This window comes from Schistocerca cancellata, chromosome 3 (assembly GCF_023864275.1).
Source record: "Schistocerca cancellata isolate TAMUIC-IGC-003103 chromosome 3, iqSchCanc2.1, whole genome shotgun sequence".
Classification (NCBI taxonomy): domain Eukaryota; kingdom Metazoa; phylum Arthropoda; class Insecta; order Orthoptera; family Acrididae; genus Schistocerca; species Schistocerca cancellata.
Window position 1 is genome coordinate 905,311,059 of NC_064628.1, and position 24,924 is coordinate 905,335,982.

A 24,924-nucleotide genomic window follows, 5' to 3' on the forward strand; every position below is an offset into this window, starting at 1 on the left:
TTTTTATTTATATATTCAAAAATATACAGTTTTTTGGAAAAAAGGCTGTGTTAAATTATGCAGAAGGTACTGTGTAACATTTACTGAAAGTTTGAAACAAATATGTTTGGAAGACCCTTAGAAAACATGTAATTAGTATGAGAAAATAAAAGTTTTGGGAATCGAGCGACAAAGATTGGATTAAATTTTTAGTGCATTCCAGGTCCATAGGATGGATTATCTTCATCCTCTGCAAACTCCTCTTCCAGCTTCCTCTTGTTCCTCCTCCTGTTTACTGTTGCTTGTATTTCTAGACTCTTTACAGCCCTGTCTGCAGCCCGAAGGCGTTCCTTGTCTAAAGCAAGCATCGCTCGTACCATGTTAGAACCTATCTTCATTCCCATATTTCTAAATACCTTGCACCTTACAATGTTGCCATCATTGAAAGTCGCAACAGCATCATACACACCAAAGTGAAGTGTTTCTATTCCAACAAATACAGTCTTGAGGATTCTCGACCGTATAACACTATTTACACTTTCATTGGGGTTTTGAGTTTTTCCGTGAATACACTTTTTCAACAGTTCAGGGGCTGCTAAGTCCTCTGAAAATAGGTTTTATCACCTCCATTATTGCATGAGGCAGACTATGCTTATGAGTGTACACTTCACCAGTTAGCAATCCTTTGTTATATTTACACCAACTGTCTTCTTCTTTGGGACACAAGCTATGTTGGAGATTTTCATCGGTTGAAGAAGTAAGAAAAAAAGAGCCCAAACAGCCTTCTTCATTTCGTCGACACTTTGTGTATTTCTAATAACTTTACTTTTACTCATTATTATACTTCAACAAAACAGAGACTCAAGAAACAGAATTAATTACGAATATTTTCGAGATAACGACAGAGTAAATAAACATGAAACAATCGACAATCACACCAGTGATATATATTGAACCATCACAGGTTAGCCACAACACATACTTTATCTCACATCCCTAAAATGTGCCTGATGAACACGGACATTAATAATAACACCATTTGACAGCAGTTTATGAGCGCCACAGTGGGTCACGCCCATGTAGAACACATTTCAAAAAAAATTTAAAAATAGTTGTAATCTTCGGAATTGAATAAATTATATATCTATTAAAAGGTAATAGTCTGCAGATTCAGAAAACGCAAAAAAGTAAAAATTGAACTTTTCATGATTTTGAGCGTTTCCGCAGCCCCTTAAGTCAGTACAACGAAAACTCCGCCAAAGTTGCAAATTTCACTTTCTATTCGTTCTATGTCTAGTTTCGGGCCGGGACGTGGTTTCAAATCATCCAACAGGGCAGAAAATCAAATTTACGATACAAGTATTACCAAAATCTATAAGCACATACCAAAAAATTCAGACCATATTGTTCCAAGACTTACACTGGACTCGCATTCGGGACGACGACGGTTCAATCCCGCGTCGGGCCATCTTGATTTAGGTTTTCCGTGATTTCCCTAAATCGCTTCAGGCAAATGCCGGGATGGTTCCTTTCAAAGGGCACGGCCGACTTCCTTCCCCATCCTTCCCCAATCCGATGAGACTGATGACCTCGCAGTTTGGTCTCTTCCCCTAAATCAACCCAACCCCAATCCAAGACTTACTTAACATAGTGAAGAATGATATTTCCGAGAATTAAAAAAAAAAAAAACATGTCAGAAATGTGATAACGAAGAGTCAAAGCGCATAAAGACAACTGGCAATCTACATTTTCCGTTGTGGAAGGTAACTTCGAGAAGGGTGTGCCCTATCAGGATATAGGAAACGTTTTGTTTTCATTAAAGTGTTCCCACATTTCAAAAATACAACACTTAACACAATAATCGTACAATTCGACAATACAATTAATGCATTTAAAATGTTTACCAAAAACTGTAATATACTTAAAACCGCTGAACAATTAAACACAGAAGCGCCACATTCGGCGTTTTTTAGAAAGTTGTATGCCACCTTGGAGAGCAAAACACGTTGAATGTGAACAACAACATTAGTGTTAAAAGAAAATAAATTAATACAGGGCTATTACAAATGATTGAAGCGATTTCATAAATTCACTGTAGCTGCATTCATTGACATATGGTCACGACACACTACAGATACGTAGAAAAACTCATAAAGTTTTGTTCGGCTGAGGCCGCACTTCAGGTTTCTGCCGCCAGAGCACTCGAGAGCGCAGTGAGACAAAATAGCGACAGGAGCCGAGAAAGCGTATGTCGTGCTTGAAATGCACTCACATCAGTCAGTCATAACAGTGCAACGACACTTCAGGACGAAGTTCAACAAAGATCCACCAACTGCTAACTCCATTCGGCGATGGTATGCGCAGTTTAAAGCTTCTGGATGCCTCTGTAAGGGGAAATCAACGGGTCGGCCTGCAGTGAGCGAAGAAACGGTTGAACGCGTGCGGGCAAGTTTCACGCGTAGCCCGCGGAAGTCGACGAATAGATTGGCTCATGCCACAACTGGAGACCGACAGCGCCGACTTCATCTTTCAACAGGATGGTGCTCCACCGCACTTCCATCATGATGTTCGGCATTTCTTAAACAGGAGATTGGAAAACCGATGGATCGGTCGTGGTGGAGATCAGGATCAGCAATTCATGTCATGGCCTCCACGCTCTCTCGACTTAACCCCAGGCGATTTCTTTCTGTGGGGTTATGTGAAAGATTCAGTGTTTATACCTCCTCTACCAAGAAACGTGCCAGAACTGCGAGCTCGCATCAACGATGCTTTCGAACTCATTGATGGGGACATGCTGCGCCGAGTGTGGGAGGAACTTGATTGTCGGCTTGATGTCTGCCGAATCACTAAAGGGGCACATATCGAACATTTGTGAATGCCTAAAAAAACTTTTTGAGTTTTTGTATGTGTCTGCAGAGCATTGTGAAAATATCTCAAATAATAAAGTTATTGTACAGCTGTGAAATCGCTTCAATCATTTGTAATAACCCTGTAGTAGATTAAAAAATCTTCATCATTTCCAACCCTTTGCAACCATGAAAATTTTACTATAAGAAACTTCACAAAACGTGTGAAGATAAAACAATTTTCTCTATCATGTCCCAGGTAATAATTGACATTAAACCGCACAGTTGTCTTTCGCAAAGCTCCAAAATTTACTTGCCGTCTTGAGGAAAGACACAGCTTAAACAAACGAGACAAGTGATCGAGAATGTTGAAGTGATACATTGTATCTAATGAACAATTTTATATGACTGGCTTTTATATGACTGCTTTTGAAAATGACGTAAAGTCGAAACACGTAAGGTTTTCGGATAAATAAAAGTGTGGTCGAGACATAAGAAAAGTTATCCAAAGTGCTTGCAAATAGCCCCATCGCTTCACAGCATTTTCATGCAAATTGCAGGAGTTACCGCGGGTGTGGGCCAGCTTCTCTCAGTACCGGCTTTATGACACCCTTCCCAACTGAGTCAGTGTGTACATCCAGGACAGAGTGGTGCAACATCGTACAGATAAGTGATCTGATACTGCCAAGTTATTTGTAAGTCTGACTCGATTTTCTAATCAGTGGAATAACATCACACCATATCCTCTCAACGCGTGAATTTTCGTTTCCTACTTCCCTTATGAGTGCATCACAGCATTTGTCAGACAGTGTAATTTTGTCCCTAAAGATCTTGGGAAAAGTGCGTGGTACTTATGGAACGGTTTATTTTAGTGTCATAGCCCTTTTTTTTTTCTTTCATCAGTCTTCTGACTGGTTTGATGCGGCACGCCACGAATCTCTCTCCTGCGCCAACCTCTTCACCTCAGAGTAACACTTGCAACCTACGTCTTCAATTATTTAGTGGATGTATTCCAACCTCTGTCTTCCTCTACAGTTTTTGCCCTCTGCAGCTCACTATAGTACCATGGAAGTCATTCCCTCATGTCTTACCAGTGTTTTCCACATATTCGTTTCCCCTCTGATTCTGCGCAGAACCACCTCATTCTTCATCAATGCACCTGATTTTCGACATTCGCCCGTGCACCACATCCCAAATGCTTAGATTCTCTTCTGCTTCTGCAGTCCATGTTTCACTACCACACAATGCTGTGCTCCAAACGAGTATTCTCAGAAATTTCTTCCTCAAATTAAGGCCTATGTTTGAGACTAGTAGACATGTCTTGTCCAGGAATGCCCTTTTTGCCATTGCTAGTCTGCTTTTGATGTCCTCCTTGCTCCGTCCGTCATTGGTTATTTTGCTGCCTAGGTAATAGAATTCCTAAAGTTGATCTACACTCCTGGAAATTGAAATAAGAACACCGTGAATTCATTGTCCCAGGAAGGGGAAACTTTATTGACACATTCCTGGGGTCAGATACATCACATGATCACACTGACAGAACCACAGGCACATAGACACAGGCAACAGAGCATGCACAATGTCGGCACTAGTACAGTGTATATCCACATTTCGCAGCAATGCAGGCTGCTATTCTCCCATGGAGACGACCGTAGAGATGCTGGATGTAGTCCTGTGGAACGGCTTGCCATGCCATTTCCACCTGGCGCCTCAGTTGGACCAGCGTTCGTGCTGGACGTGCAGACCGCGTGAGACGACGCTTCATCCAGTCCCAAACATGATCAATGGGGGACAGATCCGGAGATCTTGCTGGCCAGGGTAGTTGACTTACACCTTCTAGAGCACGTTGGGTGGCACGGGATACATGCGGACGTGCATTGTCCTGTTGGAACAGCAAGTTCCCTTGCCGGTCTAGGAATGGTAGAACGATGGGTTCGATGACGGTTTGGATGTACCGTGCACTATTCAGTGTCCCCTCGACGATCACCAGTGGTGTACGGCCAGTGTAGGAGATCGCTCCCCACACCATGATGCCGGGTGTTGGCCCTGTGTGCCTCGGTCGTACGCAGTCCTGATTGTGGCGCTCACCTGCACGGCGCCAAACACGCATACGACCATCATTGGCACCAAGGCAGAAGCGACTCTCATCGCTGAAGACGACACGTCTCCATTCGTCCCTCCATTCACGCCTGTCGCGACACCACTGGAGGCGGGCTGCACGATGTTGGGGCGTGAGCGGAAGACGGCCTAACGGTGTGCGGGACCGTAGCCCAGCTTCATGGAGACGGTTGCGAATGGTCCTCGCCGATACCCCAGGAGCAACAGTGTCCCTAATTTGCTGGGAAGTGGCGGTGCGGTCCCCTACGGCACTGCGTAGGATCCTACGGTCTTGGCGTGCATCCGTGCGTCGCTGCGGTCCGGTCCCAGGTCGACGGGCACGTGCACCTTCCGCCGACCACTGGCGACAACATCGATGTACTGTGGAGACCTCACGCCCCACGTGTTGAGCAATTCGGCGGTACGTCCACCCGGCCTCCCGCATGCCCACTATACGCCCTCGCTCAAAGTCCGTCAACTGCACATACGGTTCACGTCCACGCTGTCGCGGCATGCTACCAGTGTTAAAGACTGCGATGGAGCTCCGTATGCCACGGCAAAGTGGCTGACACTGACGGCGGCGGTGCACAAATGCTGCGCAGCTAGCGCCATTCGACGGCCAACACCGCGGTTCCTGGTGTGTCCACTGTGCCGTGCGTGTGATCATTGCTTGTACAGCCCTCTCGCAGTGTCCGGAGCAAGTATGGTGGGTCTGACACACCGGTGTCAATGTGTTCTTTTTTACATTTCCAGGAGTGTACTTCTTGACCATCAATCCTGGTAAGTTTCTCGCTGTTCTCGTTTCGGCTACTTCTCATAATTTTCGTCTTTCTTCGATTTACTCTCAGTCCATGTTCTGCACTCATTAGACTGTTTATTCCATTCAACAGGTCGTGATTTTCTTCTTCACGTATCACTGACATCGTCCCACGTTGAATTTTAATCCCACTCCTGAACCTTTTTTTTATTTCCATCATTGCTCCTTCGATGTACAGACTGAACAGTAGGGGCGAAAGACTACATCCCTTACACCCTCTTTAATCCGAGCACTTCGTTCTTGGTCGTCCACCCTTATTATTCCCTCTTGGCTCTTGTACATATCGCATATTACCCGCCACTCCCTATAGCTTACCTCTCTTTTTCTCGGATTTACCAAGATTTTTCACCATTTTACATTGTCGAACGCATTTTCCAGGTCGACAAGTCCTATGAACGTGTTGTGATTTTTCGTTAGTCTTGCCCATTTCTTCTGGCTTAAAGTCAAGCGTCGGCACGCCAGGTGGGAACGTTAGAGCACAGAGGGCTGTGAGGCGACGTCAGCCAATAGCACACTAACCGACCCCATTCCAGGACGACAACGCAACGGCAGCGCCCTCTACACGATGTGGACATAGGCGCTGCACTATATGGCCGCAGCCTAGTTGAAGATTAGCCAGCTCTACGTGTTCTGTATCAGCGAGTTCAAGAATAGCAGCCGCGCGGGATTAGTTGAGCGGTCTAAGGCGCTGCAGTCATAGACTGTGCGGCTCGTCCCGGCGGAGGTTCGAGTGCTCCCTAGGGCAGGGGTGTGTGTGTTTGTCCTTAGGATAATTTAGGTTAAATAGTGTGTAAGCTTAGTGACTGATGACCTTAGCAGCTGAGTCCCATACGATTTCACACACACACACACACACACACACACACACACACACACACACAAGAATAGCATCAAGACTAGTTTTTCGCTTCTGCTATGTAGCATTGTGTATACTGAAGAAATTTCTTGTTTTGTCTGTCGGCCTTTGCTTGCGACACGTCTGTTTAACACAAAGTTAAGTACGGTAATCATTTCCTTTTGTAATAAAATTCACTAATACGAGTTGTTTGAATTGTTGTCTAGCGATCAGGGAAGGCAGGTTTCCTAGCCACCTCACATTTGACGAGTAGGCAGGATACGACACCATTATCCACCGCAACATCAAATTGCCTCTCTGGTGCCTTTACCTTCTGTAAAGCCAAACTGATCGTCATCTAGCGCATCCTCAATTTTCTATTCCATTTTTGTGTGTGTTATTCTTGTCACTTTCATGCACGAGCTGTTAAGCTGATTGTGCGATAATTCACGCACTTGTGAGTTCTTGCAGTCTTCGGAAATGTGTGGACGATATTATTCCGAAAGTCAGGTGGTATGTCGCCAGATTCATCCATTCTACACACCGGGGTGTGTAGTCGTTTTGTAGCCATTTCCCCAATGGTTTTAGAACTCCTGATGGAATGTTATATATCCTTCGTGCCTTATTTGATCTTTAGTGCTCCAAAGCTCTCTTATATTCTGATTCGAATACTGGATCCCCTATCTCTTCTAAATCAACTCCAGTTTCATCTTCTTTCACATCAGACACATCTTCCCCCCTCATAGATTCGGGAGGACGACGGTTCAATCCCGTCTGCGGCCATCCTGATTTAGGTTTTCCGTGATTTCCCTAAATCGCTTCAGGCAAATGCCGGGATGGTTCCTTTGAAAGGGCACGGCCGATTTCCTTCCCCATGCTTCCCTCACCCGATCTTGCGCTCCGTCTCTAATGGTCTCGTTGTCGACGGGACGTTAAACAATAATCTCCTCCTCCTTCCCCCCTCATAGAGACCTTCAATGTACTGTTTCATAGCTGTCCATTGTAATATTCAACTCTGATCTGAATACCGTTCATTTTCTATTAGTTATAGTTTAAAAAGTTCCCAAATAGTCTTCCATGAGTGCATTTGAAGTATACCGAACAGTGAAGCAGGAAACCTACCGCAGTCAGCTGTTAACTGCTGGCGGAATCACTGACAGTCCTCGTTCCCTGTGTGTGTGCAGTCAGAAGTCAGACAAGTAGCCGCCGGAGGAGAGCCCTCGTATCAAGAGGCGCATGTACAGGGTGTTTAAAAAATGACCGGTATATTTGAAAAGGCAATAAAAACTAAACGAGCAGCGATAGAAATACACCGTTTGTTGCAATATGCTTGGGACAACAGTACATTTTCAGGCGGACAAACTTTCGAAATTACAGTAGTTACAATTTTCAGCAACAGATGGCGCTGCAAGCGATGTGAACGGTATAGAAGACAACGTATAACGTTGTTACTCTAATTTGGTATGCTGTATTCGTAAAGTTGTAACTTTAATTTGCTATGCTGAGATCGGTGCTAATTGACAATGAAAGTGGGTTAAAAGCCGTGATCTGTATGGGGACATTAACCGTGGATTACTGGGCAACTGTTTCATCAGATATTTAGCAGACTAACACTAATGATAATCTTTTAATAGTCATACAAAACCGGTAAAATATATATATATAAAAAGGAGAATTAAATAAAAAGAAAGAAATCAGTTTATACTTGGAAATTTATTTTAAGATTGTTCATTGAAATTTCAGCATATTATACGTGAGTTATAACTGAGCTGGTGCCTTATTTACGATTGAAAAGAATGTGAGATTGTAATCTTACGGAACACATAAAATATGGAGCCAAGATTTGGGAAACTGCATACAACACTCCATTCATAAAATAACACACGAAGAACATTGAAACATAAGCAAGAAGAAATTAACCACAACCAACAGATTCAGTTTTTACCCAAAGAAATTACGTTCATACCACAATCCTGTCCGTCCTGTAATTACCACACACTGGTATACTAAATTCATATTAACTCTTTGTGAAGTCTTCGCTAAAAGAATAGCTGAGGGCTACTTTGATGATTACACCACATGCTCCACGTGGTCAACTTGGTTTACACAAAGCGTACAACTCCACAATAATTTTGATAATTAAAATACATTAGATCGAAAAGCAATTGACAAAAGAAAAACCTTGAACTGGTTACTAACGTCTTACTATTAACCTGATGGGTCAAACAGTTATATAAGCACGTGGTACTGGTCTCGCAAAGTACACCCCGCGTGGGTTGAACATAAAGAAAAGCATAAAGAAAAGTTGCTATATTAAAAAAATATTCTCAAGACCAGACGTTATAATCACACAAGCATTCGCATTTAAGATTGATCTTAGTTACAGTTACTGATCAACACGTAGTTCCACTTTACTCACAAAGTAGTAACAAAGCAACTACCGGAAACTAATCTGAACTTCACACGAGAATAATACTGCTGCAATTTAAGATAACATCGGATATTTTAGACCTAAACCCGAAATAAAGGTGATTAAATTTTCAGTTAGGCTGAACTTAAGAAATCCATTGTCCTACGGACTTAACAGACACGCGCTTAGCCGGAGATCTTACCACTTCAGACGCTCGCCACGGCCACACAGCAACTGCCCTACTGTCGAGCATGCTTCCTGAGGGGTGGCTCACAAAGACCAACGGAAGTGGCCAGAGGGGCAGCTTCCTATACCAACATGACAACGGACGGACAGGACCATACTAAGGATAGAAACCTCTTTGCTTTTAGGAAGCGTAGCTACCTGTTCCGACGTTGGTCCTACTGTTCTCTAGCAGACAGCCTTGTCTGCTACCCTCAAGCATGCAACTAGAAATACATATGCTCATTCATCCTCTCACACAAAAGGGAAGGGGGATGACAGTATCTTATCATATACAGTATATAAAAGAAAGCGGATGTAGGTTCCGTATGAGACTGTGTGACATGAATTACATATAAGAATTACATATAAACTGTGCTTTAAAGTGTAGTAGTGTGACAGATCGTTCTTGTTTATGTGTAAAAGTAACACGTTCCACTGCTCAGTCTCCTCCCAGATAGTCAGAAACGCCACAGTACATTTAGAAGAGGAATTTATTCCATAAATGGCAACAGATTTAAGAAATTAAACATGAAAGGAATCCAACAGAGACCTTTCAAACGCAGTCTGTGGGTGCGCCATTCTGTACGTCGTCTTTCTGCTGTAAGCGTGTGCTGTTGACAAAGTCCAAGTGTGCTGTAGACAACATGGTTTATTCCTTAGAACAGAGGATTTTTCTGGTGTTGGAATTCCACCGCCTAGAACACAGTGTTGTTGCAACAAGACGAAGTTTTCAACGGAGGTTTAATGTAACCAAAGGACCGAAAAGCGATACAATAAAGGATCTGTTTGAAAAATTTCAACGGACTGGGAACGTGACGGATGAACGTGCTGGAAAGGTAGGGCGACCGCGTACGGCAACCACAGAGCTAGTGCAGCAGGTGATCCGACAGCGGCCTCGGGTTTCCGTTCGCCGTGTTGCAGCTGCGGTCCAAATGACGCCAACATCCACGTATCGTCTCATGCGCCAGAGTTTACACCTCTATCCATACAAAATTCAAATGCAGCAACCCCTCAGCGCCGCTACCATTACTGCACGAGAGATATTCGCTAACGATATAGTGCACAGGATTGATGACGGCGATATTCATGTGGGTAGCATTTGGTTTACTGGTGAAGCTTATTTTTACCTGGACGGCTTCGCCAATAAGCAGAACTGGCGCATATGGGGAACCGGAAAGCCCCATGTTGCAGTCCCATCGTCCCTGCATCCTCAAAAAGTACTGGTACGGGCCGCCATTTCTTCCAAAGGAATCACTGGCCCATTTTTCAGATCCGAAACGATTACTGCATCACGCTATCTGGACATTCTTCGTGAATTTGTGGCGGTACAAACTGCCTTAGACGACACTGCGAACACCTCGTGGCTTATGCAAGATGGTGCCCGGCCACATCGCACGGCCGACGTCTTTAATTTCCTGAATGAATATTTCGATGATCGTGTGATTGCTTTGGGCTATCCGAAACATACAGGAGGCGGCGTGGATTGGCCTCCCTATTCGCCAGACACGAACCCCTGTGACTTCTTTCTGTGAGGACACTTGAAAGACCAGGTGTACCGCCAGAATCCAGAACAATTGAACAGCTGAAGCAGTACATCTCATCTGCATGTGAAGCCATTCCGCCAGACACGTTGTCAAAGGTTTCGGGTAATTTCATGCAGAGACTACGCCATATTATTGCTACGCATGGTGGATATGTGGAAAATATCGTACTATAGAGTTTCCCAGACCGCAGCGCCATCTGTTGTTGAAAATTGTAACTAGTGTAATTTCGAAAGTTTGTCTGCCTGAAAATGTACTGTTGTCCCAAGCATATTGCAACAAACGGTGTATTTCTATCGCTGCTCGTTTAGTTTTTATTGCCGTTTCAAATATACCGGTCATTTTTGAAACACCCTGTACGTACACACATGTGTAAAGGGCAGGAGGGTCGCGTTTATTTGGAGGTGTGACGTCGTGCCTTTGTCCCACTGCGCAAGCTGAAGTTAGGCCGTGGCCATAAATCGCGATGAGCGCAGGTGCCGCCTAACCCCTGCCTGCTGCCGGGACGCGTCGCGACTCTGGCTCACCGCCCAACAGGTGTGACGCTGAGCTGACCTGAGCCGAGCTGCGCTGAGCAGACTCGCTTTCGTGTCGGCCGGCGGTCCTTGTTCGGAGGGACGCGCCGTGTTAGGCAGGCCGAACACGATACTCGACTGAGAGGCTGTTCCTCGTCTGACTGTACGCCACTCGCTCAGGAAGCGAGGACTTTGAGTAATGGTGCCAACACATAACAGGTGACGGCGGTAGATTTCTTGCTTCAGGTGTGACGTATGTTTATTTCACTGTTCGGTACGCTTCGACATGGATAAGTTTTTGCTGCACTTGGTCCTACCGTAGAATTCGTTTGAACGAGACCTCGAATAAACTAAGAATTTACGGCTCATTATTTTGTTTTATTTTCGTATTGACTAACAGGGATGGCACAACTACTTCGTATCTCTCTGCCTACCTCCCCCCCCCCCCCCCACACCTTTTTTCTTTTACTGGCACTTTGTTATCGCCAGGAGCTCACAGTGCCACACCAAAGTCGGCAACGCGAATCGACACCACAGTCATTACCGAACTGCAGCGACCAATGGGAGGCACTCCAGAAGACCACACCTCCCTCTCAACATGCAGCGCCCTCACACAGAGGTCAGTATAGTGAAGAGCGAGCAAGAGCACTCCCCAGTTTGTGACATCTGAAGGAGTCAGCATCATAGTGTAAAATGGTTTAAATGGCTATGAGCACTATGGGACTTAACTTCTGAGCTCATCAGTCCCCTAGAACTTCGAACTACTTAAACCTAACTAACCTAAGGACATCAGACACACCCATGTCCGAGGCAGGATTCGAACCTGCGACCGTAGCGGTCGCGCGGTTCCAGACTGTAGCGCCTAGAACCGCTCGGCCACCTGGGCCGGCATCATAGTGTAGAAGGGCGCCCATATTTGTGGGCAAGAGGGGAGGGAGTTGGCGAAGGCCCCACTAGCTCTCAGGGAAAGGAAAAAACGTAGCCTAAACAGGCGTTTTTATTTCAAGAAAACGAAAAATCATTATTAGACAGGTTTTTAACATGGCCGAAACTGAAAATTTTTCATACTTACTTGCAAGTTGCCATTCGTTTCCCAAAATATTAAAAATGTACCATAAACACCGCCCCCCATCCCCTTAAAAACTGCTGCATGGGCGCCCTAGTAAACAGGACCAACGAGTTGCTAAAGTTGCTGATGAATTTGTACTTGTAGTAAATGTTGAACATTATACCTCAAGAGAACAGTTTGCTAATTAGTGCATCAAGTAATGCTTTGCTACTCAGAGAGAGCTGTAAATCATACAGTAGTCCTGTGGTAAGGAGGTATGTCAACGTTATGTAAATCTTTTAGTTAGTTACGTAATGAAGTGAACTAATATTTCATGTGTTCTAATTTGATGAGCCTCCTTCCAGGGCAGCCAAAGGACCCACAGTTAAGACTGGACAAAAGTGGTTTCGTTTGGTCGTAACAGCTTCCATCATTTGTCTCTGATTTTTGATCCCGTTATGTTCTAGTTCTTTTCCTATCTATGTGATCGAGGCTCTTATATACGAGGGTTGCCCAGTAAATAATGCCCCATATTTTTTTTCTCCGAAATAAAAAATATTAGAAATGTGACACTTTAGGTGCGAGTTATTTGAAGTTTCCCGCGTGTGTACGCAAAGTTTCAATTTCCTCCGACAGAGAGCGGTGGTGTAGGAATGTTCTAAAATGGCGTCTGCAGGTGACATCCGTCATAAACAACGTGCAGTGATTGAATTTCTCGTAGCAGAGGAAGAAACCGTGGGCAATATTCATAAACGCTTGTGCAAAGTCTACGGAACATCTGCAGTCGATAGGAGTACTGTTGGTCGCTGGGCACAGAGGGTGAAAGCATCAGAGGGCGGTGCTGCGGGGCTCCGAGATTTGCCGCGGTCGGGAAGGCCTCCCACGGCTGTCACGCCTGACATGTTGCAGCGGGCTGATGTTCTCATTCGACGGGATCGACGCATTACGACTCGACAATTGGCACTGGAGTTGTCAGTAAGCAAAGGAAGTGTGGATGTGATTATCAATCAGCTTGGATACTCAAAAGTGTGTGCAAGATGGGTTCCTCGGTGTCTTACTGTCGATCACAAATCCCAAAGAAAAGACATTTCTTTCGATTTGTTGCGACGCTTTCACGTTGACGGGGAGGCCTTTTTGTCACGGATTGTGACAGGTGATGAAACTTGGGTGCATCATTTTGAGCCCGAAACAAAAAGACAATCGATGGAATGGCGTCATGCTTATTCTCCACAGAAGAAAAAATTCAAAACAGTTCCTTCAGCCGGAAAAGTCATGATGACTGTGTTTTGGGATTGCGAGGGCGTAATTCTCATTGATGTGATGCCAAAAGGCAGTACCATTAATTCAGAGGCTTATGTCAAAACATTAGACAAACTTAAGCAGCGCTTCCGGCGCCTTGGGCGTCATGTTAACCTACAGGATGTTTTGATTCAGCATGATAACGCTCGTCCTCACACAAGTTTGAGGACTTGTGAACACATCGCGAAACTGGGTTGGATAGTGTTACCCCATCCACCCTACAGCCCCGATTTGGCTCCTTCAGACTTTCACTTGTTTGGGCCAATGAAGAATTTCATTCGTGGAAGACGTTTTGCCGATGACGAAGAAGTGATTCACGAAGTGACAACCTGGCTCCGTAGGCAGAGTACAGATTTTTACCGGCAGGGAATACACGCTCTTGTGTCTCGCTGGAAAAAGGCCGTCGAACTTGAAGGAGATTATGTGGAAAAATAAAGCAAGTAGACAAAACATCAGTCTTTCACATATGTAAATTTGATTGTTGTGGAATAAATACTTCTGGAGAAAAAAAATATGGGGCATTATTTACTGGGCAACCCTCGTACATTAATGTTTACTTTGTTATCTTATCCTCTTTCATTCAACAGAAATAGCCCCAAAAAGAATACCCTTCACTTTGCAGTGTCTTTGAAGTTTTAGGTATGTTTTCGTAAAACTCTTTGTTGCAACTGTAGAGGTTATCAGTGTGGTGGGAGGATGCGGTAGTGGCAGGTGGGGGTTGGGTGGTCTGGTAATGTGCATGTTCAGGAATCTTGCTTAAATAGCGAAATTAGGCAACAGAATGCAAACAAAGTTGAACAGAATGAAATTACGAAACCGTTAAAGTTGCTCAGAAGTTCATTTCGATTTAAATGGAGACCAGTTTCAGACCTTCAGACCTTAGTCCATTATCGAATCATTCACACAAATGCTGCCATCATGTGTTTACGCTCGCCACATTGCTTGTCTGAGTGGCTTAGATCAAAGTACTAACCACGTATGAAAATCCAGCAGTGTGTGCAACAAAACAGTGTTACATGAGCATTGAACATCGTTAGGAAATCTGCAACTACCATAATGCCTCAGATATCGCAGAAGCTAGGTCAAGTACGGTGCGCGGATAAGACTGTAGCAGCAAGGTTATGAATGGGTAACTGTAAGGTTATGCCATTTGGTTGGTTGAGTCCAGAAGGCTTCAAGAGTTAGTAGGTACAAATGAAACATTGGTGAATAAGTGCTGTAATTGTAAACAGTGTAAATATTAAGATAGCCTAAAAGTGAAACAAAATTTATAGTTATATGTGCAGTTACCTGATGTAGAGTTATGTTCGCTGATTTGTGGTACGAGAACATAGCCCTTTAAAACTGCGGCATCGTGTCATACATATAGGAAAGTGGTAAGCTTTAGTTAATTAGAATAACATGTCATAACTCGAATAACATGTAAACACGTATGTACAATATCAGAAAAAATTAAAGTCACTGAGTCTGAAAAACTGCGTAGTAAAAAAGAGTGACGATACGTTAGGGCTGGTGGACGTGGTAGCAGCTCCATAGCATTTATAGCAGTGGTCCCCAACCTGGTGGTAATTACCTCCTGAGGATTGAAAACAAATTCTCTGAGTGTAAAAACATTACGATTACTATTATTAAAATTTTGTAAGGCTCTACTTTTCATTCTATAAGAGATCAATAACCAGTTTTTGTCAATTAGTAGCATTAATGCGGTGGAGTTTACAGGTCCTTCACATAGCCCACCCACTACACAAATATGCTGTGCTTTGTCACGCCATTGCTGATGATAAATCAAGACATATACGTAACAAAAGTTAAATATCTCAAGAAAATGTCTAAAAGTTGTAGATAGTATCTGCAATAGCCCAAAATTGCTTCATTATTCGCTTTGAAAAAGATAAATGAATTAACAGCACGACACAGCAGTAACTGCATAAGGGCTACTATAATGCTGTACACAGTATTATTATTACTGTTACTATTAGTGGTTGTGATCAGACACAAATCATTAATGGCCTGAAGTCTTCCAGCTCATGCAACCAAGTTGATGACACGAATAGTATATATACGACGGTTATTCGGAAAGTAAGGAACGATCGGTCGTGAAACGTAAAACACAGTGAAAATCTGATGAAGCTTTGCAGAGATGCGTTGGGCACTGTGTCTAGTACGCCCATCGATCGCATCATATAGCTCTTTTCAGTTCTGAGCTCACAGTGAGAACGTAAAGGTGGCTAGAAATTAGCGTCTCCCGCCAAGTATGAGGGCCTAGAGAAAGATTTCGCCTGAAGCTATGCAATCCACATAACTGTCATGCGGTTCGTTCCACACGACAATTCTCGGCCGCACTCTGCAGGGGAAATGAAGATGCTCCTGCAGCGTTTTCGGTGGGAAGTGTTCGATCACCCACAATACAGCTACCCCTGAGGTTCGTCTCTGCTCAAATGAACCGTTGGCTATGAAGACAATAATTTGACACAGACAACGATGTGCAGTCCAGAGTAGAAAATTGTCGAAAAGCACTGGCGGCTGTCTTCTATAACGAGGGAATTAAAAAGTTGGTACAATGCTACAACAGATGGCTAAGTCCGAGCAGTAGCTAGAAGGTGTAGTAGCTAACTGTTTCAAATAAAACAGTTTCGATTTTCACTGTAGTTTCCATTTCGCGACCTATCGTTCCTTGCTTTCCGAATAGCTCTCGTAAGAAAGGATTAGGAAAGGTTAAGGCACCAGAGAGGCAATGCTCACGTTGTGGTTGATACTGGAAGCACGACTAAAAAAAAAAAAATCAGGATACGTTCATAGGATCTGTCGATCTGGAAAAAGCGTTCGACAGTGTAAACCTACAGTGTACTGGGCCCCGTGCAAATGTCAACACATTCTCTCTCCGTACAAGTGTCACTTAGTGCAAGTGTCACAAAGTCGCTACTTCTGCCTGCTGCAACGGATAGGCATCGTCTCATGACCGCTCGATGTACAATGGGCGGTGCTGTTTGCCAGGGAGTTGCCGCAGGACTGCAAACGCACTGAACTTGATTCGAGTCCGGCAGCGTTTTTTGAGTGCGTTGTGAGGCAATAGGACTGTGGGCGACGAAAGGTACATTACTTGATTGTAAAATATTACACGTGATATATTAAGCACCCTAAAAAAAGGGGGAGGGGACATTTGAAGTTTAAAATTATTGGGAGTTGTGAAACACTGCAGCAATATCTACATCCACTTTTACATCTACATCGATACTCCGCAACCACCTTACGGCGCGTGGCGGAGGATACTCTGTATCAATACTAGTCATTTCCTTTGCTATTCCACTGGCAAATATAAAGAGAGAGAAATGACTATCTACATCCCTCCGTATGACCCTAATTTCTCGTATCTGATATTGGTGGTCTTTATGCGCAGAGTATGTTGGAAGAAACAGAATCGTTCTGCAGTCAGCTTCAAATGCCGGTTCTCAATAGTATTTCTCGAAATGAATGTCACCGTACCTCCAGGGATTGCCATTTGAGTTCATGAAGCGTCTCCGTAACACATACGTCTTGTTCAAACCAACTGGCGGCAAATCGGAAAACTAGTTTTGCCTATTGTGACTTTTTATTATAATATAAATACAGATTAGATTAAACCTTTATACAGATCAGACGCACAACTTGACAGAAGAAGGGACCGGTTGGTAGGACATGTTCCGAGGCACCAAGGGATCACAAATTTAGCATTGGAGGGCAGCGTGGAGGGTAAAAATCGTAGAGGGAGACCAAGAGATGAATACACTAAGCAGATTCAGAAGGATGTAGGTTGCAGTAAGTACTGGGTGTGGTGTCACCGCCAGACACCACACTTGCTAGGTGGTAGCTTTTAAATCGGCCGCGGTCCGCTAGTATACGACGGACCCGCGTGTCGCCACTGTCAGTGATTGCAGACCGAGCGCCGCCACACGGCAGGTCTAGTGAGACGTACTAGCACTCGCCCCAGTTGTACAGCCGACTTAGCCAGAGATGGATCACTGACAACTACGCTCTCATTTGCCGAGACGATAGTTAGCATAGCCTTCAGCTACGTCATTTGCTACGACCTAGCAAGGCGCCATAGCATTTGATATTGAGATTATAACATGTACCGTCAAGAGCGATGTACACCAATTGTGGATTAAAGTTAAGTATTATATCAACTACGTACTTTATTTGCTACTACAATTTCCCTTAACTGTTCCAGACCTCGCGCCAGTCTGCGTGTGCTTTGCACGCGTTCATTTCGGCCTCCTCTAGCTACAAGGTGTTGGCACTTCTGCCAACACTTCACTGGGAGATGAAGAAGCTTGCACAGGATAGAGTAGCATGGAGAGCTGCATCAAACCAGTCTCAGGACTGAAGACCACAACAACAACAGATCAGACAGGTAGACAGGAATTGACTTGCTGTTTTCATTCGTATTAAATGATCTATAAATTTGTTAATAACTTTAATTTTCTTTAAATTACTAAATAAATACTTGTTTCATTTTCAGCAGTGTTACTAAAGTCTCAGTCTCACACAGTACACAGTGGAAAAGCAAATACCTCGAAGAAGTTAGTGAAACTAACAGAGGGTTACAACGTAAAAGTAAAGTCTTCTAAGGGATCGAACGCAAATGTCAGTTATAACATCGGGATTCTCATTAATACGTCAGTTAATGAACAGGCGTGCCAGTCCATCTGGCCTCTCTTCTTTCACTGTCGAACGCAAGTAAATTTTCAGTCGACGCAGGCTGCTAAAACTTCGCTCACAGCTGCACGGTGATACAAGAAGGATATATTTGAAGCAGTGTTCGAATGTTTGGGAAGAAAGTCTCCGAGCAGATCCCTAAAGATTCGACTGAATTCTGGGGCTTATCACTCTGGTTAACATTTTCCCATTTCTTGTTCCATTCCTCGAATTCACTTTCCACAACAGTTTCTGAATCTCTTTGCTGGCTCTCGAAGAGAGGTATCTTTATATCTCTGTAAATATTTATGGCTTACAAATATTTATAGTGCAGGTGAAATGCTTAATGACATTTCTTTTTTTGAAGAAGTGAAATAAAGATTTAAGTGATGTAATATTCCTGTGATTGGAGAGCTATGGTGATCCTGTTTCTACCTACAGTACAGTCGAAGTAAGGATGCAGAATATTGAATGCACTGGCTTACCAAACTGCCTTACTCATTGATAAAACTCATAAGTTGTACCGAGCAAGCCCAAAATTTACTTCCAGTAGCTAACTGGGTTGAAAGCTGTCTTATAAGTCGATCGATGAAAAATCCACAGTTAATTGACTCCAAGCTCCTGTCTTCACTTTATTACGTGGTTGGAGGTGATTCCTATGATATGATTGGACAGGTTCTTGAGGAACACTCTCGTATTGATAGGTTTGCTCCACTGCACGTAACCCTTCCTGCGAAAATCGTTCGCTGTCTTTTTTCTGCGTGAAAGTATCTATTTACTTCACACAAGTTTGCGGGAAAGATACTAACCTTGGGTCTATTCTATTCTGTTCCGAAATAGCCCAGACCTGGCCATGTTGCATCTAAAGTTTTCCTTGTATAGTTAAATACGGCACTGAGACTGGAGACAAAAGAAACTAATCAGTTCAAACCTGCCAGTGAATGATCTGTTTTCAGCTACACGGAAATCTTTAACCAAATGCAAATTTAGTAATCTTATGAAACTGTTCATATCCTTATGAAACTGTTTCTTATGAAACTGTTTACAAGAGGTTAATGTTCATGCAGTGTCGTGAATCTTCCTGTTTCTAACACCTGAAACAACTTTCACTTGCCTCCCAATCATAAGTAAGAATGAATAATATTAAGAACGAATTTTGGTGGAACAAAATTTCCGTTGTATGTGTATAACGGTTGCGGTCAGGAGGAAGTTTGTTGATAAAATAACGATCTGAATATATGGGTATATCGATATCGAAATAGCAATACCGAGTGCGGAAACTTTTATTTTATATTATATGTTTGCGCAATTTTCGGTAAATATTTGAAATAGTTCTTTTGAAATTCTAATAGAACATAAAAAAATGGTTGAAATGCCTCTGAGCACTATGGGACTTAACTTCTGTGGTCATCAGTCCCCTAGAACTTAGAACTACTTAAACGTAACTAACCTAAGGTCATCACACACATTCATGCCCGAGGCAGGATTCGAACCTGCGACCGTAGCGGTCGCGCGGTTCCAGACTGCAGGGCCTAGAACCGCTCGGCCACTTTGGCCGGCAATAGAACATAATTTTACTTTCACTGTGTGAAGGAGTTTTACTACTTTTTGAGCTTTCACTATGTCCAGTGTTTCTCTTTAACTGCGTAAAGTAAGTATAGCTGGCACAAAAGAGGAAGTGCGATTGCAGTTGAGGCGGCGGTGGCGATGTGAATGGAATAACAATATTTCAGATGTGAAGAAATAGCGTACCAATTGCATTAAAAAACAATTTTTACCGCAAATAGAGTGCTATCTCTTCACATCGGTATTCTTCAAAAACAGTTACTAAAAATGATGAACAAAACTCGAATTACAAGAGTGGCCTTTGCCGTGGGCGGAAAGTGGTTATTGCCAGGCATGAACGTGCATCGTTTTCCTTTCTGTTGCTAGCTTGTTTATATACAATATAACTAATAACATATCAAAACGTAAATATATACCTGCCTAGGGTTACAGGTGAAGCCCCAAAATCAAGACAGGCCTGTGTGGTGCTCTGGTCAGTGTTTGTTGACTCTGAGTTCGGCTGTGATTGAATTTTCTGGAACTCCAATCTCCAGTCGAAATTACGTGAGATCCCTCGTGATTTCACCACCAAAACCAATAATCATGACAGAACAGTGGGAAAGAATCCACTATCCTGGGCCCCAGTCATAAGACTGGGTAATAGACATGATCATACGATTCCAGGGGATATCAGGTACGTCATGAAGAGAAGAATCGGAGCTTCTTAAATACCCTCAAGACAAAGAGAATATTTTACATGGGAACATTCAACACAAACACACTACTGAAGCCAGGTAAATTGAAACAATTAACAAACACCATGGATAAATTCAACATCAAAATTATGGCAATACAGGGAACACGATTCGCAGATGAGAACTGCTTTGAATCGGAAAATTACAGAATATATTAGGGGAAAACAGCCATAACCATTCCAGGATGTAATCTCAAACTCTTCGTAACAGGATTTGTAGTACATAAATCGATATTGGACTCTGTAATAGATTTCACCTCAAAATCGGAAAAAATTTCAACATCCACGATACGACCTGGAAACAAAGCCTATACACTAATTAGTGCACATGGCTCCACAAATAATTATAACAAGAGGAACCCAGAGATGATAGAGGAATTCTGGGAAGATCTAGAAGAAACTACCAGCTAAATTCCCAAGACTCACGTAAAAGTGTTACTAGGGGATTTCAATGCCCAGTTAGGTTAGGAAAGAAAATTCCAAGACACGACAGGGAAACACACGGCCCACAAGAAAACAAATAAAAATGGAGAGAACTTGATAAATTTCTGCAGGAATTTTGTGCTGAAAATCATGTCAACGCAATTCCAGAAATCACACAGAAAACTAGTAACTTGGAAATCCCCCAACAATGCCCTAGGAGAATTTCAGATAGACCACGTAGCAATATCCATGAAAAACGCTAGAGAAATAATGAACGAAAGAACTAGGAAAGGAGTTTTGAGTCTGATCATCCCCTTCTCCAAATTAAAGCAAAATGTATACCCAACAGACAAATCAAGAGAACCAACAGACCTTTCAGAACAGATCCAGAGTGCCTGCAACCAAACTAGAAAGAAATAATAGAAGAAATTACGAAAATCAACAGCAACAACTGGACAGAACTGTCGGTAAAAAATGAGGGAACTGATGAAATTGTGGCAATCACCGAGAAAAAGGAAACATCGATGGTGGAACAGGACATGCGACAAAACCATAGAAGACAGAATACAAGCCTGGAAAAAATTTAACAGCCATAGAACACAAGAAAAATGGGAGTAATTCAACAAGACACAGAAAAACACATCAAAACTAATCCGCAGAGAAAAAAGAGGTTACGAAAACAGCAGGTTGAAGGAGATTTCACCAGAAATAACACACGGAACTTTTACAGAATATTCCGAGAAAATATGACAGGATATCAACGTCCAAACATATGCTTCAAAAGACAAGATGGAACACTGGAGAGAAACCCGAAGAAAAACTGTGGAATATTAGCTCGGTACTTTGACACATTGTTTATCTGCGATGAACCAAAACAGAGATTACAATTTACAAAACCAGAACCTAACCAGGACTCTGAAGCGCCAGCACACGAAGAAATAGTGAAAATAATAAAATAATTGAAAAATAACAGAGCACCATAGGAAGATGGACTGACTGCAGAAATGTGGAAATTAGACCATGAAAACATTACATCCAAAATACACAGAATAATCAAACCAACTGGGAAACAGAAAAGGTGCCAGAAGAATGGAAGTCGCCCTAACATACCCCGCCCCCTCCACAAGAAAGGAGACAAAACAGACCCTAGTAACTACAGAGGAATTTAGTTACTTCTTGTGAAATACAAAATTCTATCCAAAGCTTTGTTAAATCGCCTAGAACCTCAGATAGATCCACATATCGGAGAACACCAAGCAGGGTTCAGGAAGGGAAGATCGTGCAGTGAACAGATCTGGTACCTGAGAACAATATTAACAACGAGAAAGTCCAGAAACAACACAATAACATTTGTTGACTTCAAGAAGGCCTACGATTCAATAGACAGAGAAACAGTTTTCAGTATACTAGAAGAAATGAAGGTAGACAAGACCATAAAACTAATCCAGGAAACATTAACCCTGTGGGGCATAGCGTCCACTACAGTGGACAGCTGTTAGTCGCCGCTTCTTTGGCATTTTCAATCAGTCCTGAGGCTGCAAATCCGCACAGTTCACTGCAGTCGGCACTCCCTACTGGTGTTGTATCCTGCATGCATTTGCAGCCTCATGGCTGATTGAAAATGCCAAAAAATTGACTATTATAAGTTGTCCACTGAAGTGGGATTCATGCACCACAGGGTTAACAAATACAAAATCCAAAGTGAAGTTCATAGGAGGGATCTCGGATCCGTTCGAAATCAAGACAGGAGTGAGACAGGGAGATGGCCTGTCACCCATTTTATTTAACACAGTTTTAGAGAAAACAATCAGGAGATGGGACAAAGGAGTCAGTGGTGTAAACCTGGGGAGACACAAAAATAGAACCATCAACATAAAATGTCTGGCCTTTGCCGATGATATAGCCATCATAACAAATAACACAAAAGAAACCAAAGAAGCCGTAGAGACACTACACATCAAATCGCAGCCAGGACTACAAATTTCTTATGAAAAACCCAGTACATGGACAGAAAATACACATACAAAAACCCATTGGCAACAAAGTATGGAAAGATAGCACAAGTTTGAAATACCTGGGGGAGATTATACAGAAAACATGAGTAAATTCGACAGCCAATTAAGAAAGAGTTGCAAAGCTACAAAAAAGTATCTTACAGACTTCCATGGAACCATTACAACAAAAGAAGTGTTTCCGTTAATGCCAAATTAAGACATTACAAAACAGTAGTCTTACTAGAAGCCTTGTATGCCTCAGAGACGACAGTAATCACGGGAAGAACGAAAATCAAGGAAATGGAAAAGCAAGAGAGGAAAATTCTGAGAGAGATCTACGGGCCAGTTCAGAGACAGGGGATCGTATAAAAAGACCGACAAAAGAACTGTACAAAAACACACAGACAATTACAGACAACATCAGGAAAAGGAAGGCTAAGTTCTATGGGCATAATTATAGGATGAACGAAAATAGGCTGATCAAGAAGATTTAACATAGTGATGAGTAATAAGATGAAAACTAACTGGGCAAAGGAAACCATGGGAGACCTCAAGTAACTAAGTGTCTCCGCAGAAGAAATAACAGAGAAAATCAGGAAACAGAAATTCGAGGAAACACTAAAAGAGATGAAACAACGAAATTAGTGGACAGACGGAAGGAAGAAGAAACACAATGAATATATGAGAGGTTTTTTGGGAAGTGAAAAGAAAGAGACAAAAGTGCAATGAAAATTGATGGTGTTTCTAATGCTCTCCTAAATGGAGAATTAACAATAGTAATAATAATAATAATAATAATAATAATAATAATAACAGGCATGCACGGTGGATACAAGCAGAAACAAACACATACAAGATGAGACCACAAATGCCTGAAGTGATAATTTTGCAACATGAAGTCACCCGAGCAATTAATTCTATGCACAATTGGAAAGCCGCTTGAAAAGATAAAATAGCAAATTTCTGGCTAAAGAAGTTCACCTTAACACATTCACATGTAACTAAATTATTCAACAGTTACACTGCAGACCCATACACATTCCCTGATACACTCACACATGGAATAACTTATCTGAAACCTAAAGATCAAGCAGACACAGCAAAACCAGCAAAATATCGCCCCATAACATGCCTACCAACAATATACAAAATATTAATTTCAGTCATTACACAGAAATTAATGACACATACAACACAGAACAAAATTATAAATGAAGAACAGAAAGGCTGTTGCAAAGGAGCACGAGGATGTAAAGAGCAACTGATAATAGATGCAGAGGTGTCATATCAAGCTAAAACTAAACAAAGGTCGCTACACCACGCATACATTGATTACCGAAAAGCTTTTGATAGTGTACCCCACTCATGGTTACTACAAATACAGGAAATATACAAAGTAGATCCTAAATTGATACAGTTCCTAAACATAGTAATAAAAATTGGAAAACCACACTTAATATCCAAACAAATCCAAATAATATCACATCACAGCCAATACAGATTAAGCGTGGAATATACCAAGGAGACTCATTAAGTCCTTTCTGGTTCTGTCTTGCTCTGAATCCACTATCCAACATGCTAAATAATACAAATTATGGATAAAATATAACTGGAAAATACCAACACAAAATCACACATTTTCTTTACATGGATGATCTAAAACTACTGGCAGCAACAAATCAACAACTCAACCAGTTACTAAAGATAACAGAAGTATTCAGCAATGATATAAATATGGCTTTTGGAACAGACAAATGTAAGAAAAATAGGATAGTCAAGGGAAAACACACTAAACAAGAAGATTACATATTGGATAACCACAGCGACTGCATAGAAGCGATGGAAGAAATAGATGCCTATAAATATCTAGGATACAGACAAAAAATAGGAATAGATAATACAAATATTAGAGGAGAACTAAG